The following is a 14,761-nucleotide window of genomic DNA, read 5'->3' as shown; positions in this document are numbered from 1 at the left end:
AAGTAAATAAATAAATTCTTCCTGGCCTGCTATTTGCATTTTTTGAAAAATGCAAATATAATGAGGCCATGACTGTTTGGGGTGCACCCCCTTAAGATGCTTCCCTCCCTCTGGAGATGAGATGAGCTTGGCCCTCACAGAAGCCAGAGCCACCAAAGGCACAGGGCCATTGTCACTCATTGAACTTACCATAATGGCCTCGCCTACCATCTTCTGACCCTATCGCACCACCGCCTTGTCATTCACTTCTAAGAGGTGCTCCTTTTTAAAGAGGTGGGTGGTCCTGTCTATAAACTGCTCCCTCCTTTCAAGTGCAGCTTTCTTTTATACTGTACCGCCCCACCCCTGGAGACACTTCGTCTTTCACCGATCATTTTTCCTCTCATTGCCAACCTTCCCCAACTAGGAGCCCTCGAGACAGGAGGAGAGCTTGAAGCCAAGATGACTCCAGTCTGAAACTCATGTGATACTACAGGAAGATGGAGCACAACCAACTAGGACTCCCAGCAGATTATCACTGAATAATTGTTAGCATAATAGCTGAACTAGAGGACTGATTACTGCTCGGTTTAGAGTTGAGCTTTAGGTGAAGTTTAGATTTTGCAGACATGAAGCAACTACAGGGAGAGCCCTGAATGGGGCCAAGGCTGAGATCTATAGTAGCATAATTGCCAGCATGTCCTGAAAACCTCTCTAGGAGAGGGCAGGGGCTGAGGAGGAAGGGGAGCCGGTTTCTTTACAATCGAGTTAGTGCCGCACCGACCAGCCGTGGTGGTCTAGGCCAAAGCAGAACATTTGTGAGTTGCACAATAGCCCGGCCCAGCCTGACTATTATCAGCTGCTGTTTTCTGGTGAGCTTTCCTTTTATTCAAGTGCACAATGGAAGTCTTTATCACCCTTCAGTCATAGTGACTCTTGAGGAATACATCTGGTTTTCTCTTTCAGCAGCTCTGAAAAGGTCAGCCTGTTCATTTCTTATGCGGCAGGCACCACATCGCCCTCCCCACCCGCCCACCAAGTCCTCCTGAAGTGGAGAAAGCGAGGGATTGAGGCCTATGGCTTGTCAGTCTACCTTGTCTGTCATCCAGCGGGGCTGCTCTAGAAAGCTTCTTCACTGAAATCTCCCGAAATGATTCTTTCTTCGAGGGGCAGCAGCCAAACCAGTATGCCGGAACCTCTTTCCACTGATGGCTCTCTAATCCTAGTTGTCACCAGCCCCCTCCCACCCCATCTTCCCTGTCCTTCCCTTTGCTCTCATTTCAGATTTGAGCTTCTCCAACAACACGTTGATGGTGGTCCTGCCTCTGCGAGCTGTGGTCGATTATTTGTGCAAATGCAGTCATGAAGTAATTTTTTTTCCTCCCCCTTCTCTCTGCTGGCATTAAACATTCTTCACACGCGCTGTAACATAATAACAAGTGTGCCTGTGGGGAAAGAGCAGCTGGTGTCTGACAAATTATCTTCCTCAAGGCAGGCAAACGGTGGCTTAAATGCAAGCAGTCAAAAGGGCATGAATTTGGTTCCACTATTTGCCTTGGGGCACCATGGACCAGGCCATGGCTAACAGTAATTCTGCAAACTACTGTTTTAGGAGCTGGCTTTCCAGACATTTGTATCCAGCGCACAAATGTTTGCACTGGAGGCGGGGGGCAGGGGGCTGAGGGGAGCTGTAGTTCAGAAAACATTCAAAGATGTCTCCACTGGAGTCGTATTTGATTGGGTGGCACCAGTAGAGGAGTACGGAGATGCTCTTGAAGAAGGAACTCAGTGATGGGTAAGTAAACATCTACCTGAGGACCACCTTTCTCCCATTGTTTCTGCCCCCCCTGGTACATTTGGGTGGGTGCGCTCTAGTCCCTTCTATTAAATGTTGTCATCTTGGGGGACAGAGGAAGTGTGCCTTCTCTGTTGCGGTCCCTACGCCCTGGAAGGGCATCTCCCCAGAGATATGGATGGTGCCCATTCTCCTGGGGTTCCAAAAAGTCCTTAAAACTGGCTTTGGTGGTGGTGGTGGGGTGCTGTGGTGGTTGGTTTTAATTGTTGATTTTAGCCCAGGCTGTCTTGTTTCATTTGGCTTATGTTTTTAACTGTTTTAATCTAGTGTTCTATTTTGTAAGCTGCCCAGAGTCCACTGGAGTAAAGAAAAACTCAAAATTGCCCTGCCTTGGTTTTCTTTAATAAAAGGGTGGAGAAAAGGAATGTCTGTCAGGCTTTCAAGGTTCTGTTATTACACCCTACAACAATGAAGTAGAGCTCCAATTATTCAGGTGGTCTCCATTTCCTGATCTGGTCTACCTTGCAGGGTTGACAGCACCATGCACCTAATATGCTTCTCAGGCCTGAAGTTGATGTTTACTATTTGTTGAAGGCCCTTGTTTTGTTGATTTTCTTCTTTATTAGAACATTTTAGTCTGGGCTCTTGGTCTAATGTAATGTTTTTAGCTGTTTTTATGTTTTTTCTAGTTTTGTATGCTGCTCAGTCTAAATTTAAAATAATAATGATAACACTAATACTAATAATAATGTCTGTAGCTTTCTTTCTTTTTTTCTACTTTGTCAAAGAGACCATTCAGGGAAATTGGGATAATTGTTTCTTTCCTGCATTTTGCATCATGTGGCGTTGTTCCTCCCACACTTGTTTCTAGATTTTACATCCAGTTTCTCTCTCTACAAATTTTATTTTTGTTCCGTTTTTAACACATCAATGCTATTGTTCAAAACTAAGTTTGCCCAAGAGGGTTTTCAACAGTTTTAAAATCACAATTAAAAAAAAAAACTAAAAGAGGAATAAAAGTGCAATCAATATAAAAAGGCAGATGTTCAGGTAGTGTGAAACACGAAAAAACATGGAATACTGTAAAAATAAAAATGCAGTTATAAAATAATGAACGATCTTCCCATAAAATGGTCTTAAACCAGCTACAGAAACAACTAGGAAACAACTAGGTTCCTAAACAACCTGATTCCTAGAAACAACTAGGAATCTAAAACTAAACAGAATAATAACCTTCTTTAAAAACAAGTCACTAAAGCTTTATCTAAAAGCAAGCTGCAAGTAGTGGACTTACAGACGGCATATGTTGTGTGGTAATTAATACATTAGGTAAGGCATAGGAAGATTCAGGTTCAAATCTACACTTACCCAAGAAGTCAGTCAGTCAGATCTTCCTTCCTTCCTTCCTTCCTTCCCTCCCTCCCTGCAGCAGTTGCATCATTAAACAACATTAAAATTATATTTAAATGAATAGACTGATCCAGAAATAACAATAAACACAATGGATTGCAAAGTTCATTTATACTAGCTTGAAGGAAGCCTGCCTTGAAGTTCCTTAGAAATAAGGTAAGATATAAATGTATATGTACAAAACACTGAGCACTTAGGTAACAACAATGAGCACCTTGTATTGGGTACTGGTCCATCATGGTTCAGAAGGCTAAAGATGAAGCAGGCTAAAGGTGACAGAAGTGGAACAAACCATTTAAGTCAGACTGATATGATCAGGTGAGACCCTGACATTTAAGGTCCATGTGCAACTGAAAATTTGGGGGACCTGAAGCCAATACCTCTGTTATGCCCCAGACTGTGGATGGTGATTTAAGATCTTAGAGATCAAACCCAGTTACCTGACCCAAGCCTTAAAGAAAATGGGTAGCCAATGTGGCTGGTACAAGATCAACACAATCCAATCTGATTGAATGTCTCTTGTCACTGTTCTGACAGCTGCCACTTTATCCTTTTATCAGCCTTGTGAGGTACATTAAGATGAGAAATGGTGACTAGCTTGAGGAGAGACAATGAGTTTTGTGGCTGAATGCAAATATGAGTTCATCCTCCCCATTCTTATCTTTTCTAGGATGAAAGTAATCACAACTTTTCCAACTTTAACATAAGGAGGAAGGGTCTTAGCTTCAGCAAACAAATGTTCCTAGATCCGGTCTCTGGCATTTCTGGAGAACTGCACACATTCATTGTGACAGTATTAAGCCAAATGATCAAGAGCCTGATTGGTTGGCCTCTCCAAGAGTATGCTCTGGAAATAATAATTTTGCTCCCCTGTTGGGACTCTCCATCCTGTCCTTTTATATATGGACTCTCCATCCTGTCCTTTTCAGAATTAAAATCTATCCAGCTTTTTAAAGATAATTTCTTGAGCTCTGCTCTCTGATTTTCCTTTGAAACAGACCTGGGCCTTTTTGGTGGTGATTTCAAACCTCTGGAATGCCCTCCCTGGGGAAAGCCATTAAGTGTATTCATCGTGCATTTCTAAGCCCGCTTTGAAAACATTTTTATTCTAATAAGTTTTGCCATGCATTTCTGGGTATGAATGTAAGAAAACCTATCTACTTCAACGTCCTGTTCCCCACAATTACCAGCCAGATGGCTATGAAAAGCCCCCAACCAGAACACTGAGGCTCTTTGTCTTTTAACAGATGCATTGCAAATGGAAAATTTTCAAAAAAAATGCAGCTTTCCATACCACTGCATCCCCACATCTGCAGACTTATATCCCTTGAACATCTCCCTGTTCTCAACCTACGAAGCATGAGATATGTCAGATTATAAAAGGAAAGGAACCTATTGCTGACAGTGTCTGAAGGAACTCTTAATTGAATGAACTCCAGTGGAATATTAGCTAGGCGGTCAAATTAATATATTCTAGGAGAACAAACTAATATTCCACAGGACTCAGTCAAAAGACATGTTTAGCAGAAAAGCTGTTGGTTTATTACCTTCTGCTGCCAAGAACTCTGTGATCTAGGGCTCTGATTCTTGAATTCTTGAACCATATCCAGGGTTCTTCCCCCCTCCCCTTTCTCATATTACGCAGATGTTCTTTTTTGTTATCTTTCTCAGCTTTCATTGAGCTGATGAAAAATATTACACAGCCCAAGCCTGCTGTTGTTGAAATTGCTCTCTAGGACAGCTTCTTTCTGCAATATACTCAGCGTTATTTGGACTCTCGCATATTCTATCTGTGTGGATGATGAAGTACTATAAACCAAATTAATGGAATAGTAATGGAAGAGAGGGGTAAGAAGGGTGTATCTGAGAAAACTTTACTCATCAGGCAAAGAACAGAAATAAAGGTTTCAATGACCGGAGAGGTGGGAGGAAGCAAAAATATATAGAGAAAAAGGTGGGTCAAAGCCACCCATAATATGAAGAACAGCACCTAACCTACCCTTTTAGCTACAGATTCTTTTTATGGTCATACATTTGGCACTTATCAAATAGCTTAAATACAAGACCTTTTAATACTCTGAGAAGCACAGGAACAAAATGTTCATTTGAGCCTCTCTCCTCCTCCCAAACTTACTTTTTGCTACACAGTGCATTTTTTTTTCCAAATTGTTCTTGTCCATTAGAAATCAAAAGCCCAATAGTCATGAGTGTGTAGAGAAACCTGAAGTATTGAGGTGACTCTTGGCATTAAGTTTTAAACAATGAGCTTTTCTGCCTTGAATGAAAAAATACAGATCCATCCAATCATTTCAATTCAGACAGTGAATTATACTATAAATGTGGTCTCCTCCTCCAGGCAGGAGGCCCAGGAAAATTGTCCCAATTGCTTTCCCTTTAAAATGGACCTGCCTAAACACCGGTAATATATCACCTATAAACCATCTGAAGGACTGGGTTTGGGACAGATCTATTTATGGAGTCACTAAGGGTCAACGCTGACTTGATGGCACATAATCAATCATAAACACCACCAAGTATCCTAAACCCAATCCTCTAGTCAAATATTCAAAAGACAAGAAGTCTTGTCTTCATTTGCCTTCCCCTTCTTTCTGGACATTGTGAAGATTCAGAGATGCTTTTCAGTGCTGAATAGGAAGGACATACCAGTTGCCTGGATAGATCAAGATCCTTCTAATCTAAATTCCTACTCCATTCAAGTTTCAGAACCTAGCAGGAAAGTCATAGGGGACCGATATTGTATAGGAGGGCGTAAGGAGGATTTCTTACCAAAACATAGTGGGGGTAGTTAAATCACTAACTGAAAAACAAAAGGATTGCAGCTCAAAATTTCACCAAACCTAAATAAGACTCACTTCCATTCTACCCAGGTAATTTAGTATAGGTGTTTACAAAAAGCACTGGAAAAAAATAATACTTAATATTTCTTCCTTATTTTTCTCCATGATCTTCTGGATGAGATTTTTCTTAAAGAAGCTTACAGTTCAATACTAATCAAGTAAGTGTCTTGAGTATGACAGCCTTAGGCTATGTTCTGTCCACATTATAAACCCATATTGATTTTATCACAAGTTAACTGTCATGCAAACCTAGGAACTGCAGGTTGTTAAAAGTGTTGAGAATCCTGCGATCACAATCCCTAACTCTTCTCATAAAAGTACAATTCATAAGGTTTTTAGGAAATGAGAGAATAGAATAGAATAGAATAGAATAGAATAGAATAGAATAGAATAGAATAGAATAGAATAGAATCTTGGAAATTAAGGAAAATAGGGATCTGTGAGCTAAATTAGTCATTCAGACTTGCATAAGGCCAAATCGACTATGTGGATTCTCAGTCCTTAAGTTAATGAAGGATTGAATTTCTCAGTGTTACAGTGAGTTAATGGAAATGCCAGGATATCTTGCAAAGGGTGGGAGTTTATAGGTTGAGGGTGGGGTTCTGTTGGCAGATACTGAATGTCAAGAGAGGAGTGTCCACAGAGGGGTCAAAAAAGTTGAGATGGTGCAACCTTGCAAGCAAAGCCCCACCCTTTTTTACAGCTTCAAACGCATGTTGTGGCTGTCATCTTGGCTTCTTTAACCTCTTGGAGGACCCCCCTGATCAGAGGCTGCACTTGTCAAACTTTCAGCCACTCTTAAGGAACACTTCTCATACAAAAGTGTTATGGGGCTGCTTGCTTTTGTGTGTAAAGTTCTCATCATACTTCAATCATATAAGAAGCAAGTAGGCCTTGGATCGACCATTACTCCCTGTGAGCTGGGACTGCACCAAATGTGTTCCAGCAGCTGGACACATTTCAAGGTAAGTTTGGTTTGCTTGAGAAGCTATATAATCATCCCAAGTCATTTGTTGAGATGGGCAGTGAAGAAATGTGATAGATAGATAGATGATAGATAGATAGATAGATAGATAGATAGATAGATAGAGAGAGAGAGAGAGAGAGAGAGAGAGATAAAGATAGAGAGATAGAGAGATAGAGATAGAGATAGAGATAGATAGAGATAGGTAGATAGATAAAATAAAAATGAGCACATTCATGCAGGGATGAAAACTTCTAATCATACCAATACTTAAACATTTCTGTGGGCAACAACAATCCATCCAAGTAAGGAGAATGAAAAACCTGGCTTTGATTCATTCCCAACAAAGCTTGAAGCAGATACTGGGTTTTAAATGTCTATAAGACTATACAGCATTCAGAAATCCTGCTCTGAATACAGGCACAGAAGAAGCATTATTATTGTTGTTGTTGTTGCTGACAATCAATATAGAACATCCAAACATCCAACAAAATCCAGCCCAGACATACCCCCCTTTGAAGTCTGCTTACATCTCTTCCAACACCGGCCTGTTTATATTTATTTAGCATATTAAACCCAGTTCTGATAGCAATATGGATTTGGGGACTGGAGAGGAAACATACTCAGACATCCTTGTGCAAAAGGATTGTTTCTTCTGGCATATTTTTCTCAGCATGACTGCCACATCCCTGCTTTTTTGCATTGATGAATTACATGAGAGGAATATCAGAGATCTGGGTTTGAAACGGTGAGCTGAAGCTGCTGCTACAGCAGCAGCAGAGCAAAGACATAACGTGGCGGAACCTCTATTGTTTCTATTTCAGGAACACGTTGAGGGATTGGTTTGGGTAACAGAAACATCACATTACCTTCTACAGGCTGGAAATGTCTTTTAAAGCTGGAGTCATGTGATATGAAGCTGTAGACAGAGCCAAGTGGAATACATCAAAGAGTGCCTTGATGCAGATGTTTCATGCAGAAGAAAATTAGGTCAGAGACCACTTCAATTTCAGTTTCTGCCAGGCTTGTTTGAGAGCTTCCAGTGAATTCCTAATGAATAGCTTCTAGGGCACTTTTCTCTCATTCAGTCAGAAAGTACCACAGCCAGATGAGCCTCCCTGGTGGAATCTCACCCTCCACCCCCATCGCTTAGAAAAGAAAAATCTGTTACTTAGTATTCTGAGATTCCAGGACATTTCTCACGCACAATGTAGAACACCTAGGAGAGACCAAGGCAGCACAATCTATTGACATTCAGTATATGAATGCAGTGCAAAACACTAATGAAACACTGACTTACAATAGTTTGCCGGCACTCACCGCTGTGGAAGCTCCTTTCTGTCTGTCAGCAGCATATCCTTGAGAGGAGCTGGTTAATATGGAGAGGACATCAACAACCCCCTGCCTTGAATATCTCTGTTAAAAAATACTTTAGGGCTAGGGCTGGGCAAAAAGAAACCCCAAGTGTCTGAAAGGTCCAAATACATTATCTCCTCCATTTCTTGTTTCTGCTACCAGTAACACAGGGGCACAGTCCTCTCCCTAACAAGCTGCTTCTTATCAACAAGCTTATACACACACCATCCCAGCTACTTGGTTAAAAAAAATGGCAGATGGGAGAGAAATGCATTTGTCTGATGACATAAGCATTTCCACTGAACAGACTTTGCGAAGAACATATTCCCATATCCCAATATCAAGTCAGATTTGATATCTCTTCTCCCTGGGGGAGGTGGTTCATGGCTCAGGGGGTCCTTCTGGAGTTTCAGTTCCTGTTGAAGCAGCAAGTGGAAACCAGGACCAGAGGGGTCTTCACCCAGCTTCAGCCAGTTATGACCCTTCCTGGAGCGGGATATGCTGAGCACAGCTGCAGTGTCCTCTACGAGAGGCTGCCTTTGGAGGTAACCTGGAAGCTACAGCTAGTAGACAATGTGGCAGTGAGACTGTTGGCAGTACAACTCAGCCGATGTAGAGGAATACCTATATTAAAGTCACTGCTGTGGTCACTAGTAGACTTTATGTAGTAGACTTTATGTAGACAGTAAGAAAGATGACCTTGATGGAGATAAGCAGGTGCTGTTGCCTGTGCAAAAAAGGCATTTTTGAAATCCAGAATGTCCAGGTAACATTTGGGAGTGGTTCAGGCAGACACCTCCCTAATTCACCAAACTATAAGAAGGAGGAAGAGGTTCAGCACAATCAGACTTGCAAGGTTCTGTTATGGGGGAAAAAAAAGTGAAAGGTCCCCTGTGCAAGCACCAAGTCATGTTTGACCCTTTGGGGGGACACCGCTTTCAGGACGTTTTCTTGGCAGACTATAGAGCGGGGTGGTTTGCCATTGCCTTCCCCAGTCGTCACCATCCCCAGCGAGCTGGGTGCTCATTTTACTGACCTCAGAAGAATGGAAGGCCGAGTCGACCTGAGCTGGCTACCTGAGAATCCAGCTTCCACTGGGATCGAACTCGGATTGTGGGGAGAGTTTTCTGTTGCAATACTGCTGCCTACCACTCTGTGCCACACGATGCTGTCTCTGTTATTATAGCCAGTCTTAATAAAAGTACCTTTAGCCTTCTTGTGGAGTTGATTTCATGGTCTGGACTACCTAGTGGGGCTGACATTTCCAGATCCAATTCAAAGTGCTGGTAATTACTGTAAAAACGTATAAGGCATGACACCAGGATATACAGGCAACACTTCCCCAGGATTAAATCTGCCCATCCAGTCCAATCATTTAAAGAGGGCCTGTTGAAAGTCCCTTCCCTTGAGAGATTCATGAGGTATGAGACAGATGACAGGCCTTCTCTATGGCAACCCTCACTTTATGGAACTCCCCCCCACTCCCAGAAGCATATGGAACCCCTACCTTGTTAATATTCCAGAAGGAAACCAAGGCTGTATTGTTTCAATGAGCCTTTGAGTCCTGGTGGTCCTGAATGAGGGTGTTTATTCTCTATATTTAACTTTTTGGTTCAATAATTATGTAATTTTATTTTGTGTATTGCTTTACACTGCTTAGGTTCCTTCAGGATTGGGACAGTTTAGAAGCTTTGTAAATAAATCAAGTGTGCATCTTGTCATTGTCTTTACAGTACAAGACACCACACCGCTCAGTGGGACTAAAAGAACAAAATAGTTGCATTTCTTTTAATTGTATTCTTTGAGGAGAGAGAGACTTGTTTTAAATTGCAACAAAAATAGAACGAATGTATGAATGTATTCTCCATTTTCAGATAACTGACCTTTCCATCTCCCAACCCTCCCCAACTTTAAAATGTGCTTGAGACTCACCCAGGTTGTTTTGTTGGAGAGCGTAATGCAGCAGGTACTCATGTTAGAGGATGTGCTCCTCAACATAAGCAGAGTGAAGGAATGTGGTAACTAAGCCACAGAACAACCTATTAAAAAAAAAGTAAAGTGCCCATAAGGTAGCTGACTTGGAGCAGAGTATAGGCTCAGCCCAGCAATCAATGAATGTTAACACACAGTGACCATATTTGAAGTAAAAGGTAGATTCATTAAGAAATACATGAGGATAGAAAAACCTCATGCCTACATCTTGTAGAGAGGGAAGCACAAGAGAGAAAAGGGAAAGTTCCTTTTGTCTTTTAAACACAGAAACTCATCTAATTAACAATAACCCAGGTGAGAAAAAGACCCTTCCCTTTATTTATCTTTTGTCATTTGCATTAGTAGGCAAAATATAAGGGTTGAATGAAAAGTAATGCTCCAATGTTGTAAGTCCCCAACAGATGGTGGTACTGATGCACTAGAAGCTCTGATGTGTTCTTTAGCTTCTGTTTTTTCATTTCAGCTGGCAAGAAGTTGCTGTGAGGAAAGGTTGTATTGCTATTGTTTGTGAAATGGAAGCCTGTAATGAATACTTGTCAATGTGCTTTAAGCAACTTGCCATAACTGAATTTTTGGCTGCCAAAGGAGTCCCTCAAACTGAAATTCACTGCTGAATGCAGGTTATTTATGGTGATGACTGTATTGATATGAGTACTGTGCATTGCTGGGCCAAAAAATGTAAAGATGGTGAACCGGGAAGAAATTATTTGTGTGATCAAGAATTAAACCTGTGACAGCAACCAGCAAGTTTCACATGAGAAAGGTTGAATAACTGGTTAAGGACAGTTGGCAGATCACTCAAAAAGATATTGTTGTCAAGCTTGGCATTTCATAGGAACATATGGGTCACATTATTGATATTCTTCCATATTGAAGGTTTGTGTATGATGAGTTCCTTGCATGCTGACTGCAGGGATGAAAGCTTTAAGAGTTTGCCAGCAATTGTTGTCATTCCATGTGTCCTGATTACCAGGAAACACACTGAGACAATGACTTGGTCTCTAATATTTATTAGTAGTACTTAACAAGAATCCTAACAAACTGAGGAAGCGTGGGAAAACCCAGCCATATAACCCCCAAAGGTTAAGGCGGTCCCGATCTGTGTCTCTTTGAATGGCTGAACAGTTCCTCAGTGCTACGCATGCGCTTGACAGTCTGGGTGGGAGCCCCCTGCTCGCCATCCTTACTCATGACACCATGAGAATGAAGGTAAAGAATTTCTTCACAGCATCATGACAGCTGACAAAACATAGGCTTATCATTATGTCCCCAAAATGAAAAAACAAAACAAAAACAAAGCTTCATCTGCAAAAGCTTCATCTGCAAAAAAATTAAATTAAATTATTAAATTAAATTAAATTAAATACCTAGACTGTGGTAGGAAAAACTCATAGTTACATTTACATTTTTAGGGGACTCTGATGGTGTTGTTCACATTTCTTTGAACCTGGCACTACTATCAACTCAGAATACTACATTGCAACGCTCAAAACACTCAAAACAACAAATAGAGATTGGAAGCACAAGAGGGACATTTTGTTACAACATGGCAACAGTAGGCCTCATACCTTATGAGCCACCCAAGAGGCAATTGTGAAGTTGGATCTCAGCATTTTACCCTATCTCCCCTACAGTCCAGGCTTGGCACCATGCAACGTGAATATTTTTCCAAAACTTGAATACCTTTGCGGGCATCAGTCTGACTCAGATGAAGAGGTGGAAAAGACTGTCAGGTCTTGGTTGAAGAGACAAATTGTAGAGCTCTTTCATGAGAACCTTAAGAAGCTTGTTCATCATTAGCAGAAGTATGTAGTAAATAGTGGTGAACATCTGGAGAAATAAAAGAGCTCATTTCAAGAATTATTTTCCTGTTTCATTTATAAAAATATCCCTATTTAAACTAAGGTTATGAAGGTGGAGGCATTTCTTTTTCTTCAATCCTCATAAGCTACTATAGGCACAAAGAGATTATCTCCAACAGGTTTGGACTACTTTAACATCTAGTTAGGACATTATGAGTTTGAAACTGTCAGAGACTGCCAGCTAATCAGCACTGTCCTTTATGGACAATTGGCAACACATAGGACTCTCAGCCACTCAATGTTTGTGTGCAAGCCAATAACAAAATGCCCAGCCCCATCACTCAGGTTCACTCCTAAACATGTATTTCTACCACCTACCAAAAGAAGAATATATTTCCCATGCTTGTGTTTTCACTACTGCGGCAAACCTCCATTCTCTTCAGACTATGAATCACGTGAAACATACTGGCATCCTACTACAGCAGAATCCCAGGAAGTGGGAGGTGGGGTGAACCAAGAATCCTCTCCAAACTCAAGGCAGAAATATATAACACTTCCTAAGGTGGCAACTGGTTCATTTCCCAATCCATGAATATAATGCCACTGACACAAGAATGTATCAAAATTGCTGGTAGTTTTGCAAGCTCTTTCCTATGATATCCTGTGATCAACAGTGGACTTATCTCACAAATATTGGGTCTGTGCTCTTATCTGAAGACCTTTAAACTATCCTTTCTTTTCCTTTTTCCTAGTGCAATTCTCAGTGAAGCATGTTTTACGGCACAGATGGAAGAATGACGATCTAGCATTGATAGTAGATCTCTGGTATCATTACCAAGAGAATGGTAAGAATTCATTATTCTGTTGTGTAATGATCAAATTCGCCTCCACCCCCTGCCAGATAACACTTTAAATTATATGTTGAAATAAAGAAACTTCTGAGAAACCAAAGTGGATTTTTGTGTATATGAAAGACTGTGAACTGCATCATCTTCTGTTATTCAGAATAGATTCCCAGGTTCAGTATTCTTCAGTTTTGTGGTATGCCTTTTGTATCAGGCTCTGATTATTAGATCTCAGGTACCTAATTAAAACAAAACAGATAGCTGAGATCTTAAGAGTAATGACACAGTGGTTCCTCCTAAGCTCATGAGACTGCATGATGCCAATACAGCTTTCCTCATCATTCTTTTCCTTCCTATCCTTACTAATCTGATAAGGGGGATCCATAAGTATGAAATAAATTCTATGCAGAAGTTTAAAAAGATGCAGATCTGCCTCATAATATTCATCCAGCCACACTAAACTACCTGGATGCATCTTTTGATGCCAATGTAAATCCCTTGTTCTTGCAGCTATAATTGTAGTTGAAGTCAAACTTTTTTAGAGTACATTCCTGTCCTACTGAGTTCAGTTGAGCTTCCAGGAAAATGAGCATTGGATTGCTACCAAAGGTACAAAAAATTACTTAGTGACCTCTTCCTAATCCTGACGTTTGGTGATTACTTGTGTAGATTCAGCCTGCAATGCTGTTATTATACAGTAAATGTCAAGTTTTTTTAAAAAAATGTAGTGCCTTATGGTGTACACAAAAAATCATGTAAAGCCTTGTCCTTTATATGGTTATTCAGAATGTGCAGACTGTACTTGTTAAATTATACTTTAAATGTCCAGGTAAATGTGCAGAGGACTCTAATCTGGATTTCCTGATAACTGTCACAAAAATTCTTATTAGACATGATTTTCAGGCCTACAGGCTTCCAGACTGAACTAGGCTCGATTTGGTAACCTGTCTCATAAGTATTCCTGGCTTTAGTTCCCACTCAAGAAAATGTGGGGATCCCAATTTGGGTATCTACATATCTGTAATGGTATGTTGGAATGACCTTGGGAGATGCTCCCTAGGGAATGATCAGATAAAAGGATTGGGGGAGCCTGCAGCTGCATAACAGACAGAGAAAGAAACTCAGGGCTGTAAAAAGAGATGGTGGGAGATTTGTAATTTCAGACTTCCAAGATCCTGTTAATGTAGCCTTACAATAAAGTAGAAGTAGCTCATCTGGTTGTGTTTCCTGTCTGGTCTAGCAGGGGGAGTTGACAATATCAGTTCTCCCTGCCTCCAAGATACAAACAAGCAAAGGTGTTTATTTAAATTAATAAATAATAGTACATCAACAAGAGATTAGCAATATAAGCAAACTCATGAAGATAATTTTTTACTCAAAATTTCCCACTTTCCCCCCAAATCTAGGTGTGTCAATAGAGATCTAAGTCCTCTGACATTATTTATGGATATTTCAAGGATACAGTCAGTGAGCAATTGCACAAGTCATAGAGCCTTTTCTTAGTAGTAATCCTTAATGGAAGCCAATCCTTGCTATGCCAAGAGAAAGATTGGTTGGCATATGATGCATTGTTTTGATTCTCTTCATTTTCTTCTGCATTTTGTTGCTGGTTAGTGGTTTGCAGCACCAAAATAATGGTCTGAGGATAAGACAAGGATTGTTTCATAAGGACAGGAAGTAAAATTGGGGTTGCCAGGTGTCATGAGTGCCGTTGAGCTGAAGACATCAGCGCAATGGCACACATGACAATAACAAGGAAA

At 40.8% G+C, this 14,761-nt stretch overlaps 1 long non-coding RNA gene across 1 annotated transcript; it reads left to right on the top strand.

Annotated features, from left to right (window-relative positions):
- The first annotated feature begins 1,729 nt into the window (after positions 1–1,729).
- Positions 1,730–13,653, top strand: LOC134492524 (uncharacterized). Its single transcript, XR_010067455.1, has 3 exons — positions 1,730–1,774; positions 7,831–7,996; positions 12,909–13,653. It is a non-coding gene; the product is annotated as an uncharacterized LOC134492524 (long non-coding RNA).
- The last annotated feature ends 1,108 nt before the right edge of the window (positions 13,654–14,761 follow it).

Source organism: Candoia aspera, chromosome 2, assembly GCF_035149785.1.
Source record: "Candoia aspera isolate rCanAsp1 chromosome 2, rCanAsp1.hap2, whole genome shotgun sequence".
Classification (NCBI taxonomy): domain Eukaryota; kingdom Metazoa; phylum Chordata; class Lepidosauria; order Squamata; family Boidae; genus Candoia; species Candoia aspera.
Note: the sequence above shows the minus strand (reverse complement) of the source record. Positions and strands in the feature narration are given on the sequence as shown.